Genomic DNA, 23,628 nt, shown 5'->3' with positions numbered 1-23,628 from the left:
CACAACACACAGAAACTAGAAGAGTATTCCTGCTTTTCAAGCATTACACTGGTAAGAGTTTTAAGAAAAGTGGCTAATCATTTTGCAAGTAGATCACAGATTAAACCTACAAAGGAGGGCTGTAGATAGAGGGACCCTAGCTCTGTTAATTCTCTTGGTAAAACCATGTCTGCATTCACACACAACCCAGAATTTAAGAGATTGCATGTTGTAGCAGAATCCTACCTGGGAACCCCAAAGCAGCAACAGATGCTTTGCACGTACATTGAATACTCTCTCACATCACCAGGACAGTCTGCCAGCTCAGAGTTGCTACCCAGGGGCACAAGAACCCAGGGCCATGGAAGGGATGTGTCATCTGGATGTCCTCCTTTTGTAAAAATGTGTTAATATGCATAGACTGAAAGTCTTAGCCTGCAGTAAATTAACTACATTATGTATAATGACAAGTTATGCAGATTTATACCAGATAATCAGTCAGTGTGCTTGCCATTGGAGACAGCTGATGTCCAAATAGAATACTATGAATTTGGATCAGTAAGTTCAGGTTGTTCTCATTGGGTATGTCACTTCATGGTCTCCTAGCAGACTACCTCCTGATCATTTTTAAAACTACTGTTTGCTATTATCTTGATAATTCACCTTGCTCTTTTTCAGGTTCAATGGATTCACTCACCCCCACCCATCTTCTGCTCCCTTCATTTTGGGCTCAAAGGTCAATAAACTGTGCAATAGCAAGCTAAGATAAATATGGTCCCCAGAGAACAACAGAGATCTCTCCTGACAGTAACATACAGAGACCTGTCAAAACCATTGCAACACTTAACAGGGTGTCCAAGTTGTGGACTTATCAGATTTGGACTTGACCTGGACAGATCAGGTATGCAGATTAGAGAGAAGTCAAAATCTAAAGAACCAAGAGAGGAAAGAAGTGGAGTCCTAGCCTATTCCGTGAAATGAGGAAATTTTAACCCCCTCAGACCAGCAAGCCCATGAGACTCTGGCCCCTAAGCCCATCTCCCATAATAGGCAGCCCAGCAGAAGTGTTGTGGCTGGGCCCACAAGGGTGGTCTCTTCAAAGCTCTGAGGAGAAAGGACTGTGGACAGAGTGACCAAACTAGCATCCAGAGAAATATGGCAACTTTATTGCCCCAAATTACCAGACACAGCTAGGCAGCAAACATGACAGACTGTGAAACGACACCTTGCAGCCGTTCTGTTTGTGGAAACACTTCCCTGAAGTGCTTTATTGAGCCACTGCTAAATGCAGGAAATTCAGGATTCTTTTCCTGCTGTTTTAATACTTTTAATAGTACCATTAAGCTTGTGCCTGTTTGATGGGTATATTGATTTCTGTCTCATGCAAGGATACTGCAGCTTGTTAGGGACAGTCCAGTGGGAGATCTCTCTCTCTATTTTTTTAATCACTTAATCTTCTTTTTTTTAATCCCTCATGGCACTTCAGGTGTTAGGACCAGTGTATTAACTGCTCATTTCTTTGACCTTATCGCTTACACAAGAGTCCATATAAAATGGCAGAAACTCACCAGGCAGGATTTCTGGCATCCAGAAAACACACTGACTTGTCAGTTGTGCCCTGCCACTTCAGAGATTGTTCAAGGTGCTGATGCACAGTTTGACCATGTTTTAGCCGCAGTAAGTGTACACTACATCAGCTAGCTAAATCTTATTTTACAACTTCTTTTCATACTGATACCCAAATTACTCCCCTGTCCTTCCCTAGAGAGATGTATTTTTGTCTGATCTTGAGATTCACAATAAAAAGATATATTTGTGAACAATCAACCCACTCTTACCATTCATGAATTAGCTATTCTGTGGTTTATACTTGTACCTCAATTACTACAGAAACTCTATGGTACTAACAACACTAATGCCCTCTGCTGTGTGTAACACTAAAGAGCAACTACAGTCAGATTCACCATTTTTACTCACTAAACAGCTGCATTTAGATCCAACATTTCAGTAAGGCAACCTTCTCACTCTGCCTCAACCCCAGCACAGCAAGGAGATTGGGGGATGAAAGGTCCCTGAGAGCTCAGAAATACTGCTGTCTTTGTAGGTGGGTCTTTGAGACGCAATGAATATACAGCATGAGCAAGGTAGGAGCATTGTAAAACCAAGTTATGAATATGTGTACACAGGGAGACATTATCGAGGCTGTTATTTCATTTGTGAAGATCCAAGGAAACAAGGTAATAGTTGTCAGCATGATGCCACAGGGGCAGACTGGCCTTCTAGATAAGATAGGGGACTGGAGACAAGTACTTGCTTCTCAGTACTTCCACAGGGTTGTTTTATGGTCATAGGCAATTCAGTTAAGCTCTCTAGACTTCCATTTCCTTATCAGGAACAGGGGTAGAGATATCTATCTCACAGGACTTCCATGAAGTCAGATTCATCCCTATGCATTCAAGGTACTCTGCAATCACTAGTGCTCGTCCTAAGCACTCTGAAGGTGATAAGTCTACCCACACCTAGTTCACTGGACTTTGGGCACAAACACAGAGTAGCAATTCCCTGTTACAGCAGGGCATAGCATGAATCCCACTAAGCAGCAGAATACCTTTTGCTTTTCAAATGAAAGAGATGGTTACAGGAGAAATCTCTACCCTTAATCAGACACTGTGATAATGGGGAAAGTAAACTTGGCTGGCTGCCTAACACATTTAAGTTTAAAGTAAACCAAGGGCTGCAGTACCTAACTGAGTAAGCCTGTTCTAGCAATAGGCTCTCTCTTGCATTTTGCATTAATTGAAAAATTCTCACAACTACAGCTGGGTAAAAAAGAAATTTTGCTTTAAAACAAATTATAGAACCATGAAATTTAACAATTCCAAACTGTTTGCTATATCAAACACCAATAGGAGAGAGGCCTGAATACAACCGTTAGTCTCCCTTGCTCTGACAATGCCAGTAAACAAAAAAGGCTGGGGGTCATTATCTGGACCTACAGCTAGCCGGACTGCCACAGCTTGCATCACACATTAAGCTTTCTCTTCACCTGTTAAACAGTACAGATGAGAAGCCTGTACATGGAACAAGATGTTTGTCCAAGTACTTTATCAGGTTCTGTCCCTCACTTTCTGTATGATATGGGTAATAATCACATTTTCTTTTTACCATGATATTTTTTAAATAAAGAGTAGCTTTTCAATCCCACTGCCCTTTTTGACTTAAGAACTCTAAAACCAAAAAACTGGTCAAAACAAAGAGCTTCAAAGGAACAGGAAAATAAGTCTGGGGGGGTAATCCCAAAAACAAATTCAGAAAATTTTAAATATTACAAAAAAGAACATTTTTAAAATTAATTTTTTGTAATACTTCAAATGAAAAAGGTCCTTTTTGACCTGTCCTATTAATATTATTTTCCTATGTTGTCACTGTGCTGTATACTAGTGTTTTCAATTGACATAAAATCCATCGAGAGCTCAGACAGAAAGCACCACAGGAGAAGTAAATGACATTATGCATGGATTCCTCACAAGGTTCCTCATTCCCAAGTGATTTACTTTGCTCCCTCTACTCACTTTTGCATGCTCAATCAATACCAGTATATGTCACATATATGTCAGGAACATACAACACCAATTATCTAAAAGTGGTCCAGTTGCAAGGTGCTGGTTTCTCATGAAGGTGTTTGCCCATGGCTAAGTTCTATCTACCATCCTTTATAATTAAAAACTCTGCATTTTCCAACCCTAACAGTCTGGCCTGGAATTTTCCCCAGGGTAGGTAACATCACAGGAGTGCTCTATGAGCTATGCTATTTCACATGATTCAAATGTGAAAAGTTGTTCAGTACTGCAGTAGCCTCTCTTTGCCTGAATAAGGATGGCAGTACTGATTACCCTTAATAACATTATTATGCTCTGTGCATAAATCAAGCACGAAGAGCAATCAGGTGGACAATTAGATTGTTTTAAAACTGATCTTTATTCTGGCTACAGGCCCACTGAACCTTGAACACAATAATAGGATGCCCTTTAAATTCCTACTGCTTTGATAAGAGATGAGGGATGAAGCCAAATATATTCCTTCCAGTTTGGTAGCCAAAGCTAACAGGCACTTCTCAGTGCCTACAGGTTACATAAAGTAGAAGTTTTCAAAGGAGAACTTGAATCATATATCTGTACCAACTGCATATGCAAGTATTTTAACACCATGATGACAACTTTTATGCAGATGTACCTGTATGTGGCTGCATAGTGAGCGCAAAGATACCTGCGATGATTAAACATTGAATGAAAAACAAAAGAAAGCAAAGGAAATCCCACATCAGTGGCCAAACTAGCTCTAGATGAATGAAGGTCAGTACCACACTAGCTTAAAAAACTGTTTCAGAAGTCAGAGGATTTGGTTTCATTTGCCTACAGTGCCCCCCTGCCCCCAACCAATTAACTGCCCACAAAGTGTTTTTCCATACAGCCTTGCAGAGCTGACAGTGATGCTGTTCTGGCTCCTCTTATGCCCCAAAGCATCTTAATGATGCCACCTAAGGTAAAAACACATCCCTTGAAAAGTGCAGAATCTGTTCATGGGCTCAAGGCCTTTTTAAAAGGTACCTCACACACACACTCATACACAAGCACACACTTTTCACAGGCCTGAAGCCTTGAAAACAGATGGCTTATATTAGCCATACTGTGTTTTCTTGTGGCTGTTATTGCCAAAGGGCTTAAGTCAAGGAGGACCCTTTCTAGCAAGGTGTCTATATGCTTCCTTCAGTTTACCAAGGGATGTTCTGAAGCCCTGGCACTAGAAGGCAGTCAGCCCATCTTAAGTTGGCAAACTGTTAGGCAGCTCCCTGCAAAAACAGTTATCCTTGAAAGCAGATCCTTGCCAGACTGAACACATCCAGTAGTGAAGTCTTTTGGGCCTTTCCTTGCTCAGTTTTGTTCATAAAGTGCCTGGGTAATAGACATGTTGCCAAATGCAAGCAATCTTTGGGCCACACACTTTTACAAGTTACACAAAGAACATAGGTATTGGATCTAGTAAGCCAAGTAAAGAAAACTTCTGATGATTGATATTGGATCCACAAAAGGCATAATTCTGGAAGAATCACATAGGAACTGTGAATTCTAATGAAGAGAAATTGGGTAAAAATAACCTAGGATTTTCCAGGCACGCTCTCCAACAGTGCTCACAGCAACATCCTCAGGAGATTATTTTACTTTCCAATGTATTAAACTACATGATCATCATACTGGGAAGCCATAAGACTGTTGTTACCACCACCATCATCATGCTGTGCACGGCCTTCAGAGAGATGGAGTTTCTCTACTATGTGCCTTTCCAATGTTTCAGATGTTCCAGCATTTACAGGCTCATTTATTGCAATAGGGGCTGTTGTTGCCAGGTTTCCACATACACATGGCAAAGGCCTTCCACCCACCCACCTATGCTATCACAGAGACTAGGTGCAAAGGTATAAATGGAAATCATACCCAGATCTTACTTGTTTCAAACTTTGCCTCCAAACTTCTAGAAAATCCTCAACTGGCAGAACTCAAAATAGCCCCATTTTGTGCAGCAGAGCCAAGGAAACTACTTCTTAAAACAGCCTAAATTACACTGAGGATACATCCAATACTGTGAATTACACAGACTAGGTGTTTTTACATCATTGTAATCTCAGATCATTATGGTCATAGGCTGACAAACTGATCTGTGATGGCATTAGCATTTAGCAGTGGGTACAGAAATGCAGATAGCAGTTAGACCTCCCTCTGACAGCTCCACACTCCCCATGCCCAGGGCTTGGGTTTGATGTGGGGAGCATCTTTTCCCCTATTGCCACAAGATGACAAAGATTTTGCTGCTATTGTGTGGGAAGTCACAGCAACGGACTCAACACCCACACAGTCATTTGAACATACACAGAAGAAACCATGCCAAGTAGCCAGCACTGCTTCAAACAAAGAGGGAAAAATTCAGCTTTTCACCAACTGACGTTCATACAAGACACATCCAGAGTCACTTCTCCAGGAGTAAATAAGCCACAGCTCCTTTGCAGCTTGTCCAGTTTGGCAGACAATCCTGGACTGCCCTTGTGGCTGCAGTAACATGCAAAATCAGAGATACCAGATGCTGGATATGGGAGAACTGAGGAGATGAGTCAGAAGGAACTTCACTAATTGCTCAAGTCTGCTCTTGGGTCTGCTGCCAGCTGGCAGAGAGTGTAGCAGCCTCATCAAGTTTCACTAGCTGTGCTGCTCACTTCTAGTTCAGCAAGGGTGTCAGGGGGCAGCTTTTTCCTCCTCTCTACCGGAATCAAAAAAAAACATATAGAGATATTTCCACCCACCTTGCTGACAATGCCTGGTGAAAATCAGAGATACCTCTCTAAGCCTAATATCATTCAAACAGGTTTCAAGTTCTCCTCTTCAATTTATGTCCAACTGCATGTGGTGAAATTCACCTTTTCTGGCTAGAATAGCACTAGATTGCAGTGTAGAAGGTCCTGATGAGCGGCTGAGAGCCAAATAACATAAAGGTTAAGAATCATTATGAATTCAAACAATAGTGCGAGAGTTTCTTTCTTCCTTCAGCAAGCACAGATTTACCATTTCATAATTTAAATTAAAAGGCTGATTATTTTGCCTTGATTCTTCATTTAAACACCAAATCCCCCCCGGGATAAGTTGCAGAGAATTAAGCTTTATGTTTGTTTTGTTTTTTAAAAAACCCAAGGCTGATGGAAAATAGATTCTCTGAAGTCCCTGATGGAAGACAGGAATGGGAGACATGCATGAAGCCTATATTCCATGTTCTGTGCTTTTTTCTTTTCATTCTTAAAGACCAACAGCTGTCTGTAGCCCGAGAGAAAGTCAGTTATTTGACCCGAATCCTGACTGCTTTCCAAATCTCTAGTCTCCCCAAGTATCACAACAGTAGCCTTATTGAGAAAGTCACCCTTCAAAATACCACTTCATACGAGGCTGTAGGTGTTTCCAACTCAGAGATTCTGATTCCTGCAACCCTTTCTTGCTCTGACAAAACAGAGTTCTGATGGTTTTCAGTTTCCTGTTCCCTTCTCATACTTTTTCCTTATAAAGATGAATTCCTTGGGTTATGAATAAGATGAAGCAGGAGAGAGATTATTTTTGCATCCTGAGACAATCGAAATGTGCTTATGTGCCTATTAAGTAACATAGGCTCTGATCCCTAAAAAATTTAAGATAATTGGCTCCTGGAATTCAAAAACCCAATTTAGACCACTGCCACTCTGTTGCATAGTTAGCAGATAGCTGGGAATGGGGTGCTCTGTAGCTAGTGTGCAGAGGTTGGTGGGTAGAGGTTGTTTAAAGTCTGTACCTTGCTTCCCAGTTCCCATGTCTGCCTGACTGCAAATTCACACAGACATGTAATCCATAATCAGAAATCCCCTTCCAGATTTAAGCACCGAAATCATTCTTCTAGAAAAAAAGTTCATTTTATTTCTTATGACATTGTGGATGATGACACTACTCATCTTTTAGAGATTAGTCATATTTGGAGCCATTATTAAGGAAATGAGGGACCAACATCATCCTCTGTTAAATCTTGTCTGCTATACAAACCACCAAGATTCAGCTCAGCATAGTTTGTATCAGCCTTGTCCCTTGGTGTATCTAGGCCTGGTGTCTTAAGTTCTGATGTCTGAAGAGGGAACCACCAGCAATTTTTGCTTCTTTGCCATAGCCAGAAGCTTTTCTGGCCTCTGACATGATCTGTTCTTTCTTTCTATTTAAGGTAGAGGAAACCTATGCAACAGCCACACGATATCAAGGATAGGGGCACAGCATGTGTAGGTGCTCTACGCCTAATAAATTAATTTTCTCATTTTGTTTAACAATCTGGCATCTCACGTTTTTCTGCTTGCCAATCAGTAAGCTGACTTAAAAGCTCTCTACAATGTTTATAAATATTCACCAACTAGAAAAGGAAATAAGGTGCAGAGAGAACAGAAGTGATTTGTCCTAAGTTATTCAAGGCAATGACAAGAAATTCGCAGAACAAGTGAGGAGCACTGACTCCCATCCCCCTGCTTTTCTTCATCATCCAAAGGAAAAGCTGTTCTTGCCTGCAAAGCTTCTGCCAAACAGATGGCTGCATTTGGGCAATTTCACACTGAACTAGGTAGCGGCCTTGACTGCCTCCAGTGCCACCCAGCCTTTTACATTCTTCTCATTGCTTCTTTCAGTGCCAAGTCCCATAAACCTGCTTGTGACTGAAAACTCAAGAACCTCAGTGTCAGCTCACTCCTACTTAGTTTAGCAGTCACACCTGGATCTAAAGATGCTGCCTTCCAAATCAGTACTTGCATCTATTTGATTATGGAAATGCATGCAGAGGTACCACCAGGAAAAAACCCTAGCCTGTTTGGCATATTAATGGAATAACCCATCTGCCCTGGGAGGAAAGCATTCAGTAAAGGACTGCCCAATAGGCCTTCCACAGCTGTACCCCTCAGCAGTGATGCAAAAGTCAAAGTGGTGTATTTGATGTATGCTTCAAACCATCCCACCTATTCTCATGGAAAACAGTCAGAGAGGCAGAGAAGCACCAACAGCATGCAACAGAGGAAAAAGGATTGCATGGGACAAAGACCAAGAAATCAGACCAGATCTCAGATCCCATATCACAACTTCTCTCTAAGGGCTTAGAGTCTGAAGAAAAGATTACCTGGAGAGATACAGTACAAGATTAGGTGTGACATAGAGAAGGTGGATGAATGCTGATTGCTCGTTGACTCTTCCAATGCAAGAAGTAGCAGACAAACAAGTGTCCTAGGAGACAACTTCAAAGTAAACACAAAGAGGTGGTTCTTCATGTTGCAGGTAGATCTGTGGAATTCCTTGCTAAAAGAAGGTAGGCTTTTGTATGAGACAAAAAGCAAACTGTAGCTGTTCAGAAAAGAAGTCACTGGGGATTATGAAATGCACAAAAACTCCTCCAGCCCAGGGAGTCATATTCTAGAAGTAATTAAATCAGAGGTTTGGAAAGCACTACCTGTAAGAAATGTTAAATGTGTTCACCCTGTTCTTGCTCATTACCAAACCTTTTCTTATGGCCACAGCTAGAAACAGAATACTGACTAGATGAACCTTTGTTTCAACCAATATGACCATTCTGTATTGCTCTTTTCACAACCAAAGTTTTCCTACCCACGTTTGCCACAAACTGTTCACAAGTAGCTAATTTTGCTGTGGTAGCATGACCCCTGCTGGGCTGAAACCAGAGATCAAATTTTGTCCATGCACCCAACAATCCAGATCTGTATGCAAACTAGAAAAGATATGCACGTCTGTATATAATAACATATGTATATAAGATAATTATATTTTGCCAAATAGAATCTACCAACTCATGGATTTCCCCCTCCCCTTTCTGTTCTTCTAATATATATTTATTCTAATATATATTTATTTTTATAAAAATATATATTTATATTTATTCTAATATATATTTATTTTAATAAATTGAATTAGGAAAGCATAGCTTTCAGGAGTTGGAGGCCAGTACACAGACCTAACATTCAGTTAATCACATATTTATTTTTGTGCCGTCTTCTCATCTACACTGGGCACAAGACTCTAGGACCTGTTCCACTCCTGGAGACATGGAGTGGCACACACCATTTATGCTTGGTGTTGACTGATAACCTTTGAACTCTCTCCATTAAAGGGGATCTCTCTTGCACAAGTTCTGCACTCTTTTCCAATCCCACAAGAAATTATCCATCCATGGAATCTCTTCAGCTTAAGTTCAGAGATATTTTGCCCAGGAGCTTTTCGTATTGACTGAACCATACCATTACGCTTTTGAGATAAGTCTCTCCATGACTATCTAACCAGTTTTCCCTCCCAGGACTAGAGTCAAGGGGGAAGTATATTAATGGCATTAGCCATGCCAGCTAACACAAGAGTTTCTGAAGCAATTCAATTACAAGCAACTTATTTGAAAGCTCATTTCTCATCTTAAACTGATTCATTTGTACATATTTGTGTACACGCGCGCAGGTCCTAGAGGCTGATTATTTGCATAGCACGGCCCTCTCCCCTGCTCTTGCACAGCTCAACAAGAGCAAGACAGAAACAGCAGTAGCTCACTGTAACACTGTAACTGTGTGTAAGACACAACTGAATTTCCTAAAACATCCTCTTGGGTTTAGGGTCATGGGTTGTCACCTCTGCTTACCCTGAACAATATTTCACCCTAGCAACAGTCTCACTGAAACCACAAAGTTACTCAATTTCACCACTCTCCCACGTTAAAGCAAATTCTTTCAATCAATGAAAATAGCATAATTTTCAATTCAGTAAGTTCATGCAGAGAGGAGACACTTTGCTCGTGAACCTGACAGTCCAGCTCTGTATGCGAACTAAAAAAAGTGTGCATATGTGTATGTAATAACATAAGATAATTATGTTCTGCCAAATAGAATTTACCAACTCAGGGATTTTTTCCCCTCCCTCTTTTTTTATTTTTCTAATTAATATTAAAATAAATTGACCCATGTAAGCCAGTGGCACATGCCTCGTAGTCTTTCCGTTAACTAATTTTCTTCCATAGAAAAAGAAATATATTTATATTAAACATAGTACTCCTAGAGGAGAACTAGGAATATTGACTGTTGATGTAAAGCAAATGATGGTGCAAGCATCCTCTTTGCTATGTACACCTACTTTCCTACTAACGTGTCTTAACGGGATTGTTATTAGGAAAGGAGAGTAATTCATTTTTCATAGTCTCCCTCACCTCTTGGCCTCTCCACTGAGTTTGACAACCAAGGGAGACAATTAGCAGCTATGGTAAGGTGGATGAATATTTTATGAGCTAGCTGGCAGAGAGGACATACTCTACTTTATTTAATGTGTTTAGACAGTGAGCTGTGGTGGACTTGAACTGCTGACCCTCTGCAATAAACCACCATGTGGTATTACCACCTTCCTGAGCCAGCTACTGCCTTCGAAGACTTTTTTTTTAGGTGACCAATAGCAGTTCTTTAAGGGAGAGGAGAAGGGAAAAAAAAAAGACTAATGATCTCACCACGTGGAGTGGAAAGAAGTCACACATCCAAGGGTCTTTTTTAAGACCAGAATATGAATAACAAGGCAAGTTGCATTGTACCAGAAACACAGTAATGTCAGTAGGTGTAGTTCAAATGGCATGAGCTGCATCTTAGTCCTATGATGTATAGATACATACAGTAGTAGCGTAATGGATTTTTCCCCCTCACAGGGCTGTAGAGGTGACAGCAACAATTGGCAAGACAGTGGCACTTCTAGGCTGTACCTAGATGAAGGGATCTAGGATACAACTGGAACAGAGGTAGAAAACCAAGCTAGTCTCCACTGTGATGAAAGAGTACAAAACTTTGAAGAGACAGGATATTTTCTCTCAGTAATATGATTCCATTTTATACTGCCAATTTCTTCTTTCCTCCCCCAAAAATCATTTTATCCGATCAGACCAAGAGGATACACAGCAGTCATCAGTCTGAGTGCATGTGAACAAGAGGTTATATAACGAGTAACTTATATTAGTTAGTTAGAAAAGAAAATATTCTAATGACAAAATTCAAGTAACTATTGATATTTTGAAAACTACCATCCTCTGAATAGTTCAGATGAGGAAGTCTAGATACTTAATCCAATCTCCGATGTATATGTGTTTGGATGCATCTACAAACACCTGCCTGGCAAACTCTAGGAGACATGATTAAACGCATCACGTCTAAATTTCAGGGTTATTTCAAGAGACAAGGATGTTCAGGTTTCTTTGAAAACAGAGTCAAACTCAATTTTAAATATGGGCCTGAATCAAAGCCATGGGCACAAATAGGTCTCATCTTTGAGAAAGATCTTGAAACAAGCTTTACACTCTGCTGTTGTCTCTCCTCCTCCTTCTCCTGCTCTCCCATCTCCTTTTCCCTTTGATTTTTCCTCTTTCATGTCTCCCTTGTGACAGGTCTAGTAAAGCATTCATTTGTTCAGGAAGCTTCACTGAAATGAGCCAGCTAGCATCCTGACAATTTCCAGCAGCAAGCAACCTCCCTGCAGAAGGCTGCCCAATAGGTGATCGGCTGGTTCATGCATTCCCCTTGTCAGCAGAGGAGCCACAGATTGAACGAGCTCTTGATTCTCTCTACTACAGGCAGGACGGGTTTTTCTGTTGGTTTTTTTTGTTTGTTTCTTTTTAACAGTCATAACAGGTTCCTCATCTAAAGGGACTGGCAATCTAACTAGACAAACTTGTGAATGAAGCTTTGTACATAGCAAATGTTATAATTATTGAAATGAATGGCTGTGCTTCAGTTTTGTGAGACCAAGTCCTTCCAAACAAGACTGGACAGTATTTGAGAACATATGACAGGAAATAATCTTAAACTGGCCTCTAGGGATATCTTGGGTGACTTATATGATAATTTCCATCTCTAACATCTACAAAAATAGAAAAGTTAAGCAGAACAGTATGCAGAGAGTGCCTTGGGATCAGAAAAATTGACCTAACAACATCTTTAGTGCTGTTTTATTTACAGCAGTTACTGTTTTCCCCTTGATCTAGCAATATCTGATTAGTGTTACATCCTTGCAGTGGCAGGAGTTATTCATGGCCAGTGAGCCTCTTCCAAGTGGGCATGAAAGAGCTCTTGATGGGAGGTAAATGATTTGCTGGCAGCTTTTTAATTAGTCTTGCCAACCTGTTCCAAAGTCTAAGCGCTGGACAAGATGAAAGGAAACAAGGGGTAAGGGGGATGGGGTGAGAGAAGAAGAGACATTAATGACAAATAACCTGTTTTGAAAATGATTCCAAATGGCCAAAAGCCTAAGAACAACTATGCCAAGAGGCCCTACTTCAATCATTTCCATTGTGATGTGTGCATGTCCTTACTAAACTATTTGTTTTACAGGGGGGAAGTTATTTATTAATAAAAGTCTCACTCAAAGGCCATAGACTTGGTGGGAATTTAACAGATGATTATAGGTAAGCATGTGTTTAAATGAAGCACTACGTAGAAGTAATTCTTTAAAGGATAGCCTTAGTTTATAACACATAAGGTACACCTATACCAAAAAATTCCACAATCCACCTGGCCCTTCTGGGCCAGGGAGTGCAGTTGTCTTCATCAGTAACTTGTGGGAACAGTCCTGACATGCTACTGGCCCAGGCCAACAAGCTCACTCACAGATGAGGCGCAAGCCCTGCTCAGTCTGTACAATACTCACTCCCAATGCTCAGTGTCTGCACCATCCCCCTACACTGGGAGTTTAAGAGAACTTTCTAGCATGGGGCAGGGTCATTTCTTGCCCACTGAACTCGCTGCCTGTGAACATTACAAGGCTCATTTAATTTATTACAGCCAAATAGCCCTATTGAATTCACATGGCGATAGCCAATAATTGCAGAAATGGCTACAGCAGCATAACATATTCTCTTCCCCTCTATAGCTAGAAATTATCAGCCCAACAGTTTAGCCAAAAAATGAATTATGTGAAGACAGCTCATCTTCAGCTAGGTTTGCTCCAGAGGCAAGTGAGGACTGACTTGACTTAGCTGTCTTTGCATAGGAGCAGTTGAGGAGAGCTCCCACTATCTGAACCAGGGAAGCAGTAACAAAACCTGGGGCATCTGGGAGAGGATGGTCTCTTAAATTGCTATATCAGCTTTTACAGGGCATACTTGACCACAGCCTGAGATTACTTACCTGCTGAAAATTAGGCACAGACTGTTCAGATAGGTCAATATGCTAAAATTGACTGTGTATTATCTGCTCTTCCACCATGGTCAGAAATTGTAGCTTGTGCCATAAGAATGCCATCAGCCCCACTCCCACACTCTGCTTAAGATCCCACAGTGTATTCAAATATCAGCTTTGTCACCACATCGAGATACCACAATGATACAGTACCATAAATCCAGAGTAATTCTTTTGAAGTCAAAGGATCTCTTTGTTTTCTTTCCACTGGTGTGATCCCCAATGGGCTTCTGGCCCTGTTTTTGTCTCAAATCTACACAAACTATCTTCATTTCACTTGCAGTGTGCAGAACACTTTTCAGAAGCAGAAAATCTCTCACTCATGCTGACCTATGAAGTTAGACCTTTGATTTCAACATCCTTAGTATGGGGACATTGGATTACCCATCAAGAACCAAGCCCCGTATCAGAACTCCAGTGATGATCCTGCTGTTTAAAAAAAAAAAAACAAAACAAAAAAAACAGTATTATACTGTGATTATACATAAATATTCAGTGGATTCTTAGCTCAAAGGTATTAAGTAGGTTTGACCAACTTTGGGGCTCCTGCCCTCTGTATACTTGAATTATCACTGAAGGCCTAAGGGAGTTACAGCTAAGGCTATCACTTAAGTACTTCAGAAATATTGTGAATGAAACTGATCAATCTCTCAGTGCCTTAGTGAAATCCAACTTTCATCATCCTGTCAACTCTCCAAGAAAACCACCAGCCACTGCTGGGACCCTTAACAAAACATCACATCTTTCTGAGTCTCTATTTCCTGTATTTCCTCTGATTTAAAACTGCCTTTCTTATCTACCCTTGAGATCTCTGCTTTATTTTCTTCTAACAGTCTTCAGTACAAAAATAAAGGCAACCCTGGAGAGTTGAAGTGGTTTTATTTTCATTCACTCCTCATCTTCGTTTTCTTGACATAGCTGACAGTAGATGTGGGCTAACAGCTGCATACTCCTAGATTATTCTCAGATGCACAGAAAGGAGGAACACCTAGAAAAGCAGGAAGGTGAACACGCCAGTCTGCACAGCCACAAAGCAACTGAACCTTCAGAGTTGTGAACACCTCTATATTTCCTTCTTCTAAACTTAGGAAAGTGTCAGGAAGGCTGGAATAAGACCAAAAATAACCATGAAGTGCTGTAAGGACAGAAGTATAACTCACACAAGGAGTAAGTGAAAGAGTTAAAAAGTAAACCTACAGTGAACAAGATCAGAGTCTAATACCTTGAAAGTAATATAAAAATAAATGAAGGCATGAAATTAATTCATAGCCTCAGAAGATAGCAGGACAGAAAGCAATAGCCAGAGATGAAGGAAGGTAGAGATCAGTCCAGGTAGCAAGTAAAGGGTCTTAACAGTCAGAACAAGAGGGCAGCAGATTATATTCTCAAGGGAAATATCTGAGACACACTCATTACAGACATTCAAGAGATTAAAAACGTGACATTAATGAGAAAGTGGCAAATAGAAAAGCTGTGACACAGAGAGGGCTCAAGAACAGATGACCTATATGGGCTGTTCTTGTATGTTGCACCCACGTCAGCTTTTCTTTGGAAATGATGGGCCCAGTGTAAAAGTACTTGGTGTGCATTACGCCACAGCATGGGCTGCTCTGGACTTGTAGAATGCAAATTAGTGAGACGGCAATAAAATCTTCCCAGAGATTCATTTTAAAGGCTTATACACACAGATGTGCATATTAGGTGATAAGCAATGAAACTAACCTCATTCCACCTCCTTTGCTGAAATGCTCTACTGGCTATCGGTCTTAGCCAGGAGCCTACCATTACGACCAGTAGCTCTATGGAATAGTGTCATCTGAAAGCAAAGCAAAGCAAACAAGCTCAGCTGAGACTGGTCAATTAACTACAGACTTCCCTAGCCTTGATGCTGCTGTGCACATTCCCCAGAATTGGGGCAGCTGACCCATTCCAGAGGGTTTTGATTCAGTTAAAGTAGGTCCAAAGACAGCAGCTGATATGAGAGCTGGCTCTGCATTTTTATTGTTTCTTCAGTTTGCCAGGAGTGGGGACAGAGTGAGTTTATGTTAACAGAAGCAGCTTAGTGATTGGGTCTTACATTTACACAGATAATTCCTCTCTGTCTCCCAAAACTCTACATGGGCTTGTTTAGCTGTTTGACATAATTATGCCCACTTAGAGGATGGCTAGTGTGTCCTGAACTCAGGACCCAGCAGTAAGGATCAACTGATCAGAGGAGATAAGAGGAAGAAAAACAGCATAATACAACCTCTGCTATGAAGCAAGCTTTTTATTTTATTTTTAGACTTTGGGTTTACTCATTTATCTTTGGGGTTTAAGCTTGGTTTCATTTTATTTTCACTATTACCAATACCCTAGCTCTTGGAAGACCTGTGACTCCCCGTCACCTTCCTCAAAATCGTGACACTAACTTAAAGATTGTGAGATCTTAAAAATAAATTAGAAAGCATTTATTTTTTACTTCAGCCTTCTGTTCCTTGAGCCAATACCCTAGTCCAATCTTCAAGTTTTCCTCTTCTACAGCCATGGCCAGCAACTGCATTTCACTTCTTTGTTTTGAAAATAAAGGAAATCACATTTAGTCACATGCCTCCAAGTGCCAAATCTTTAAGTAATATAGGAAACCACATGAGCAGTGACATCATGGCATCCTTTTGCTACCCAACCTTTGTTGTTGCTTCCCCTTTCTGAAGCTTAAATGAATAATTGCTACAACCATTGTTAGCTCAGTGACCTCCTGCAGTACAGAAATACACCCTATACAGTATAAGTTCAGACCAGAAAGAAAAGTTCTTCCATCCTGATTTTACAACTGGGGAACAGAGAGGAACATAGAAACTAACTCACACTCAGAAAACTGGATGAGAACTGGAACTGGGCAAGATTTCTGCACATGATTAAATGCTTTGCTAACTGGTGCCATAAGTAATATGTCATTAAAAAAAAAAAAAGTTGTTTTTCAGAAGCTGATTCTTGGTTTCCTACATCTCTGTCCAAAGTCTTAGGCTCCTGACTAGGTGTCTTCTCAGGAATAATAATGGACCTAATTAAAGTCTCATGTCAACCATGAGATCTCTGACAAGAGAAAAAGATGTTAACTATAGTGATCCAATAAAATATCTATTTAGAGAACTAAAGTTACAGTTCTGACAAGATGTATGGTTCAAGGAAGGACATGGCACCTGGAGTTACAGATTGTTCTCAGGAGAAGGCCACTTCCATTGGGAAGTAAGAATTCATGCTGTCAGCTCATTTTGCATCCCATTTCAGCAGACACACAGCTTACTAATGGTAATTACTTATGTTGAGTATCAACACTTAACCATTTCGTTAAAGTCTCAGGTATATTGCACACCTAGATTATTTTAATGGAAACAAAAAAGATTTTTTTGTGGCTCAGACACTTTGCTTAGTTAGACTATTTTTGAAAGTATAAAGCACTGTCTCAGACTGTCATCCTTGACACTTCCCCTCCACCCCTTATGGAAGCTGCATCTGTCTCTTGCTTGTAAAACTTACAAATCGAGGTGGTCAAGAGCTGGCCTAACCTCTTGGATCTTGATTCCTCAAGAAGTTAACTAGCACCATGTACCTCACAGCCTGCAGTCATGCCTGGGCGCACAACACACTGCTCACTGCTGCCTTTCACAGCAACCTACTATCAACATGTCACAGGGGCAAATAAAATGCAGCTAACGAATATGAAATTATACCCAGTTAAAATCGGCATGGGCATTGTTCTTTCTCTGAGAATTATCTGTCATGGTAAAACTATAGCACAAAAGCAGAATTAGGAAGTTCTTCACACAACCCCTAAGGCTGCATAAGTAAAGGTACTGCTTTCTGCAGCCTCCAATTTCCCCAAGTAAATGAAAAGAGATGACAGATAAACAAGTGTTTAGTTCTTGAAGGGGCTCTTTTACATTTTAGGGAAAGAAAGGCATTGTTACAGCTGCTCTGACCACATCATCGAAAACTGATACTTCTTATTCTGTAAGGTACGTAATTATAATAGAGAAATAGACTGATTCTAGCTGCCTACATGCCAAAACTTTAAACGTTGTCCCTCAGATGTATTCACTATGAACTGAATGCACATCAAGAACAGGGGGGAAAAGAGAAATGGACAGTGAAACACATGGTTTGAAGTGAAGCTGAATGCTGTGAGCCTCAGGTCTCCGAAGGCAGCTCCAGAAGGATCCTCTGTCCAGAGGAAATTCCAATCAATCACCACCTGAGCACCTGTTGATCAGCCTGGCATCATATGCATAACATAACAACTCAGCACAAGCCTTTCAGATACACAGTTCTCCCCACCTGAAAGGCAATTTTTAGCTACCACTCTTTGCAGTGCAATTCCTAACCTGAGCCAGCCAAAGTCTTGGAGTCCTTGGACCTCAGAGGTCTGCTGCACTCTGCTGCTTGTCCCTTCACCCATGCAACTCACTTGCTATCATACAAAAAGGACACTGAGCAAACAGAAGTGGAGGGTGTAGTACAGAGAACATCCCCCATAGCTGTATTTGTCACCCCTCTCAGGTATAAACTAATGATTTTTTCCTTTCTCTCTTACATATATTTTTATTCTTTTTATATTAAATGTAACAGCATTATGTCTGGCTGAAATATCTACTACCACATGTCACCTCACATACTTGGAAAGTTTTGACTATTCCAAATTTTATGGTGGATATTTTATTTTCTTTGCTATAAGATTATTATAATATTTTCAGTGCTGCCTAATTGCACATCGATTGCCTATTTGCAAAGCCATAACACAGAAGTTAAGATGCAGTTCTCCCGTCAGAAACAGGGAAGTTAAGTGCAGACTGGACAAAGAATTCTTAAAGGTGGGGAAAAAAAGCAATGCAAAACCACAGGATGAAACAAGACAATTTAATGAGTCTTCACAATCTTTGTTCCTGACAGCCGACCCAGCAGATGAGATCCATGGAAATGCATGTATACTTTGGTGCTTGGATGCTAATGCTTCATGGCAGAAACGTCACTCCATATAATTAGAATTCAGGCTAATGTGAGCTTAGAAACTGCCAATGGACTAATTAACTGTGGCAGGAAGCACATGCTTCTCTATTTCCTAGTAATTAACTGGCACTGAATGATTTTTTTTTTTTAATAACCCACTTTTTTATTTAAAAAAAAGTTTGGAGAAATTCCACAATCAACACTAACTACAACACAAGGAATCCTCCAGAAGGAGAAGATGCTTTCAGGGTCTCAGGCAAGCTTGCAGAAGACAAAATGTAATATAAGCAAGCAACTGCTCTCATTTTCTGGTTCCCTTGCAGATATAACAAGGAATCTGGCTTTCTGCAGACCCCAGGCCCAGAGGAGGAAATGGCCAGAGAGTTTGGATTCAAAGTGTTTATGAATTAAAGAAATTTTATATTGGTCAGAAACAAAATTAGCTTTAAAGAAGAACAACTACCAAACTTATCAGACCACATAGTTCCTATATTTGGATAGTAGATACACTGTGTGCTGCATTAAAAAAAATCTGTTCAACTCAATATTTTCATTGTAAAGAGGCTTGCTCATAAACTTTTGTAATACAGAAAATCACAACCACAGGATGGACGGTAGGCAGGCAACTGTTAGGAATGGCCACTAGGAAGCCACACTCTAAATCGCTTTGTTTTCAATACTTCTGTCTTGCAGAAAAGGCCTCGACATGTAGAAGGAACACATGCATTAGCTACGATAAGGCTGTTCCTGTATCAGAGGGAGAAGTTTTCCCCTCTGTTGGAATTCAGCCCTATCTACCAGCTGTCTCTTTAAAAACCATGAGTCTCAGTTCTGCTTGCCAAGATCTGACATAACCTGACAGCTTCCTGGTTCTATAGCTACCTGGACTCTGGAAAGAATGACTAGGAAGAGGAAAAGGTAGCTTAAAGATGCTTTTCTTACTTTCAGCAGTCTTCCAGAGCACACACTGCAGAGGGACCTGCTGATCTGACTGAGAGGTTTGTACACTCACTTGTTGCAACTGTTGAGAATGAAGTCCCTAGGGCTAAACTCAGGTCTTTGAAAGCTTTATATTTGCTTTAAAATGCATTAAGAAAAGGCCACAGCTGAAATCCTCAAGGGTCCTCTTGTGTTTGTTTTAGCATGCTAACCAAAACTCCCAGAGGAAGGCTGACCTCAGCTACAAGGTGCATCCACAAAGACACATTCAAGACGCAGGCAGAATGAGTGCTCTGAGATTGCTTTAAACCCTTGAGTGGAGTGGGGGTTACTGACATTGCATTTTGCTGATTACTGTTTAGGTTAATTTAAGTCCATTTATCTGGCTTCACTGTTGCCTCGGCTACACCTTTACTGAAGTTGTGCATCCTTCCTTGTGTCTCCTTTAACCCTAACGTTTACAATGGGGAAAAGTTTCCCTGTGTATGCAAAGCTGCTTGAAATGAACAAATAAAAGTCTCTTCAGCAGCATTAAGAACTGGTTGCTTTGGGGTTTACATTGCAGCATTGTGCAGAGGTTCCCCAAGGGCTCCATTTTATGATTCCTCACTCCCATCCCCTCCTGGTATATCTGTACCGGGTGGGTCAGGAAAGACACAGCCCCCGCTCATCGCTGACACGGGTGCTGTGCACAGATCTTCCCCATTGGCTCGAGCCAAGCTATCTCAAACCTAGAAACATCATCATTCTAGCACTCCGGGGTAATTAGCTTGGGTGCCATGTACATGCTGCTAGCTGCTTCTAGACTCAAATGAGTAATTTGCTGTGGTGCAGTGAAAAATCAGTACTGTACCAAGTCTTGCTCATCTCAACTTACCTGGAATTGCCAAACTGAGTGGTATAAAACAGATCTGTAGGTTTTCTAACTTATTTTTGCAAGCCCATTGATGCATATTTTCAGGAAAGGACCCAAACACTTTATTATAGTAGTCTGTTTGAGTAACATGTTTGGTTCAGCCATCTATTTCTATTTAGATGTGAGAAGGGAAGTGTGCTGCATGTAGTCTGCAAAGACCATGCCTCAGACTGGAGCAGACAGTTCTGGTGAGCCTGTGTAAAAAGTCTGGCTGCTTTTCCAAATTGCATCTGCCTGTGGCTGGAGACCAGAAGCCGTGTAGACAAACCCATGTCCCTACCCTCCATTTCCCTTTGCTTTTGAGCCACCCACCACTGCTCCAGACAACGGGCCAGGGGTCATCAAAGGAATTTCTCAGGTCATGAAAGAAGCATCCCTAGCTCTGCCAGCCAAATTGATGTAATATGGTGAATTGGAACTGAGCAAGCGAGCATGTCAGAGATTTTGCTGTAAAGGAGGATTTAAAGATGAGAAGCATCAAGAATAGGATAAGGAAAGCAAGTCCTGTGGTTTTCAGACTTGAATGGCCTTTGGTTAGACTTCCTCTTCTGAGTTTGAGTAGCCAAATGTTTTGGGAACAACTGTCAGCATTACAGTGACTTCCCGTTCAACCCTCAGCGGTTTGCCATTGTGGAAGTAAATTGACATATTTGCATGTGAAAGCTCTCCCTTATCATCCCCAGGCTCAGGATGGATTGAGAGCTAATGGGTCTGGAAGAACGAAAAGAATAGATTGCCCTTTAATATCAAAAAATAGTTCCCCTCTTCCTGTGTCCTGCTTGCCCCGCAGGAAAAACACTCCATCCTTCTCAGATGTCATCAGGGGCCAGAATGGAAAGCTTTTCCCCTTCCCATCCCTCTAACACTGACTCCCAGTGGTTTTCTGTTCTTGTGTGAGAAGAAAACTGAAATAACAAAGGCTCCAATTCAACAGACGAACCTGGTTTTGTATTTTGCACACTGGTTGAGCAGGGCTGAGCTCAAGACAAGGTCCCCATTCCTACATTGCACATACTTGCTCTGTGCTTCAATTTGCAAGGATGAACATGGAGCTGATGATAATCTTGTATGACATGTTTAAGTACTCTCCTTACCTTTGAGTACAAGCCTAAGGAGGACAAAGCACCCTCCCTTTCTTCCCACCCCACACACCACAGAGGTCAATCTGACATCAGAAACAACTTGCACAAAGACAAAGGGAAAACTAAGGCCCTTACTGATCAAGGAGACCATCCTCTCTCCTTGATAGGATCCAGGACTCATTCTAAGCAGAGAGAGTGGATGACACCAGCACCTCCTCTCCCCTCCCCAAACTGGCAATCTTAGAGGAAAAGCAGACTCGTACACTGAAGAGACTGAGAGAAGCTGTATGCTGTAATAACAACAGTGACCAGTTCCTGCAGTTCAAACCATCTGATTCTTAACTCAACAACGAAAGTTTCTGGCACCAGTTAGAAAAAAAATAGCATAAGCCTATTTTACAGAATGTTATGAAGCCTAGCAGTTGCAGAGAACTGCAACACCTTCTCAAGAGAACAAGTGGCCTTTTTAAATTAACTTGACTATCCAGGAGATCTTTCAGTAGTAAGTACAGACCCCAAAATAAGCTTGAATAAAAATGTTGAGATCTGTACATGGTTCCACAGAACAGGCCAGAACTACTCACCATATTACAGTACGCTACTACTGAACATTCTGATCTTCTCAACTGGGCAGGAGCTTCAGGCTACAAACAAAACAACAGATAAGAGGAAGTCCCTAAAAAAATCCTAATAACAATTCATTTCATGCTAAGCTGTTTCTTAAACCATTCCTCTCACCACAAGGGATAACAGAAAGTGGAAACTTAACTGTCCCCTACCATACACTGGCTTCTTGATTACTCCTTTTTTCACCTTTCAGGTGTGAAGGTACTAATAAACATTCACTTTCTGGATTACAAGCCAGCACAACCCTTCTGGACACTCCTAGCATAATGATAATGTCAACAAGTCCAGGCAGAGGTTACTGTCACAAACACAACAGATTGCTGACAGAAACAGATAACCCTTGTAATGACTCTATGTTCTGCTATTTCAAAAAATTATTCATTAAAATATGGTGTTTATTGCTCCAGATCCTGTCATCACCCTTCATTATCTAAGTTAAGCTGTGTACCCTCAGCTAAAAGCACTATCTTCCACATATTTTATTCCTGCTGGGAGCCAGCCATGGGGAACTATATATGCAAACAATATTTACTAGAGGACTTGGGGATTTATTTTGCTTTTACCAAAAATGCTGTGCCTTGCACTGCACGGTTCTTCCCAGAGTGCTCGGCTCCTGCTCTGTTGCAGCCACAGTGCACTTCAGGCCAACTATTCTAATTGAGTGTGGCTAATGCTGCTCATCTGGGGGGCTTGAATCAAACACTGGAAAGACTCCATGTCCCAGGGATTAGTTGGTGCTGCTTCTTCCTCTTATTAGGAAGATGTCTGACCATCTTGTTAGTGCATAGAGGGCAGATTCAGGTGAAAAATGTCAAAACAAAGTGAGCAGAGTAGTAATAGGATGCTTTTTTAATCCTACATGATCTTTTTATTTAAAACCAATCCTACACAAGCATTTTCTAATGCTTTATAATAAGTAAGGCTGGCCCAAATTATCACTGCCTTACTTTTCACCTTTCAGACAGTAAAGCTCCAAGGAAAGGTGTGGTCTGTGCCCTTTCCTGTCAAATTTTTAAGGTTGATGGTGACAGAACCTGGCTTGGCCATTTGTACAGCACCAGTTCTTCAAATGATTCACACAACAGAAACAGGTATGCACTCTAGCCACCCCTGACTTTAGAGAACTAAGGAAAGCATGTTCATAATTAGGAACCTCTTTCTTCATGGAAAGAGCCATCTTCAGATGAAAATCCACCCCACCATAAGACCAGCTGCCTTCTGAAGACCTCCATCTTTCCACTGACTACAAAGAACAGCGTAACTTATCTCCCTTGATGACAGTGACCATATCTATTTTCAGTACCCCGACA

The sequence above is a fragment of the Dromaius novaehollandiae genome, chromosome 3 (genome assembly GCF_036370855.1).
Source record: "Dromaius novaehollandiae isolate bDroNov1 chromosome 3, bDroNov1.hap1, whole genome shotgun sequence".
Taxonomy (NCBI): domain Eukaryota; kingdom Metazoa; phylum Chordata; class Aves; order Casuariiformes; family Dromaiidae; genus Dromaius; species Dromaius novaehollandiae.
The sequence above is the reverse complement of the archived record's forward strand: the minus strand, read 5'-3'. Positions refer to the sequence as shown.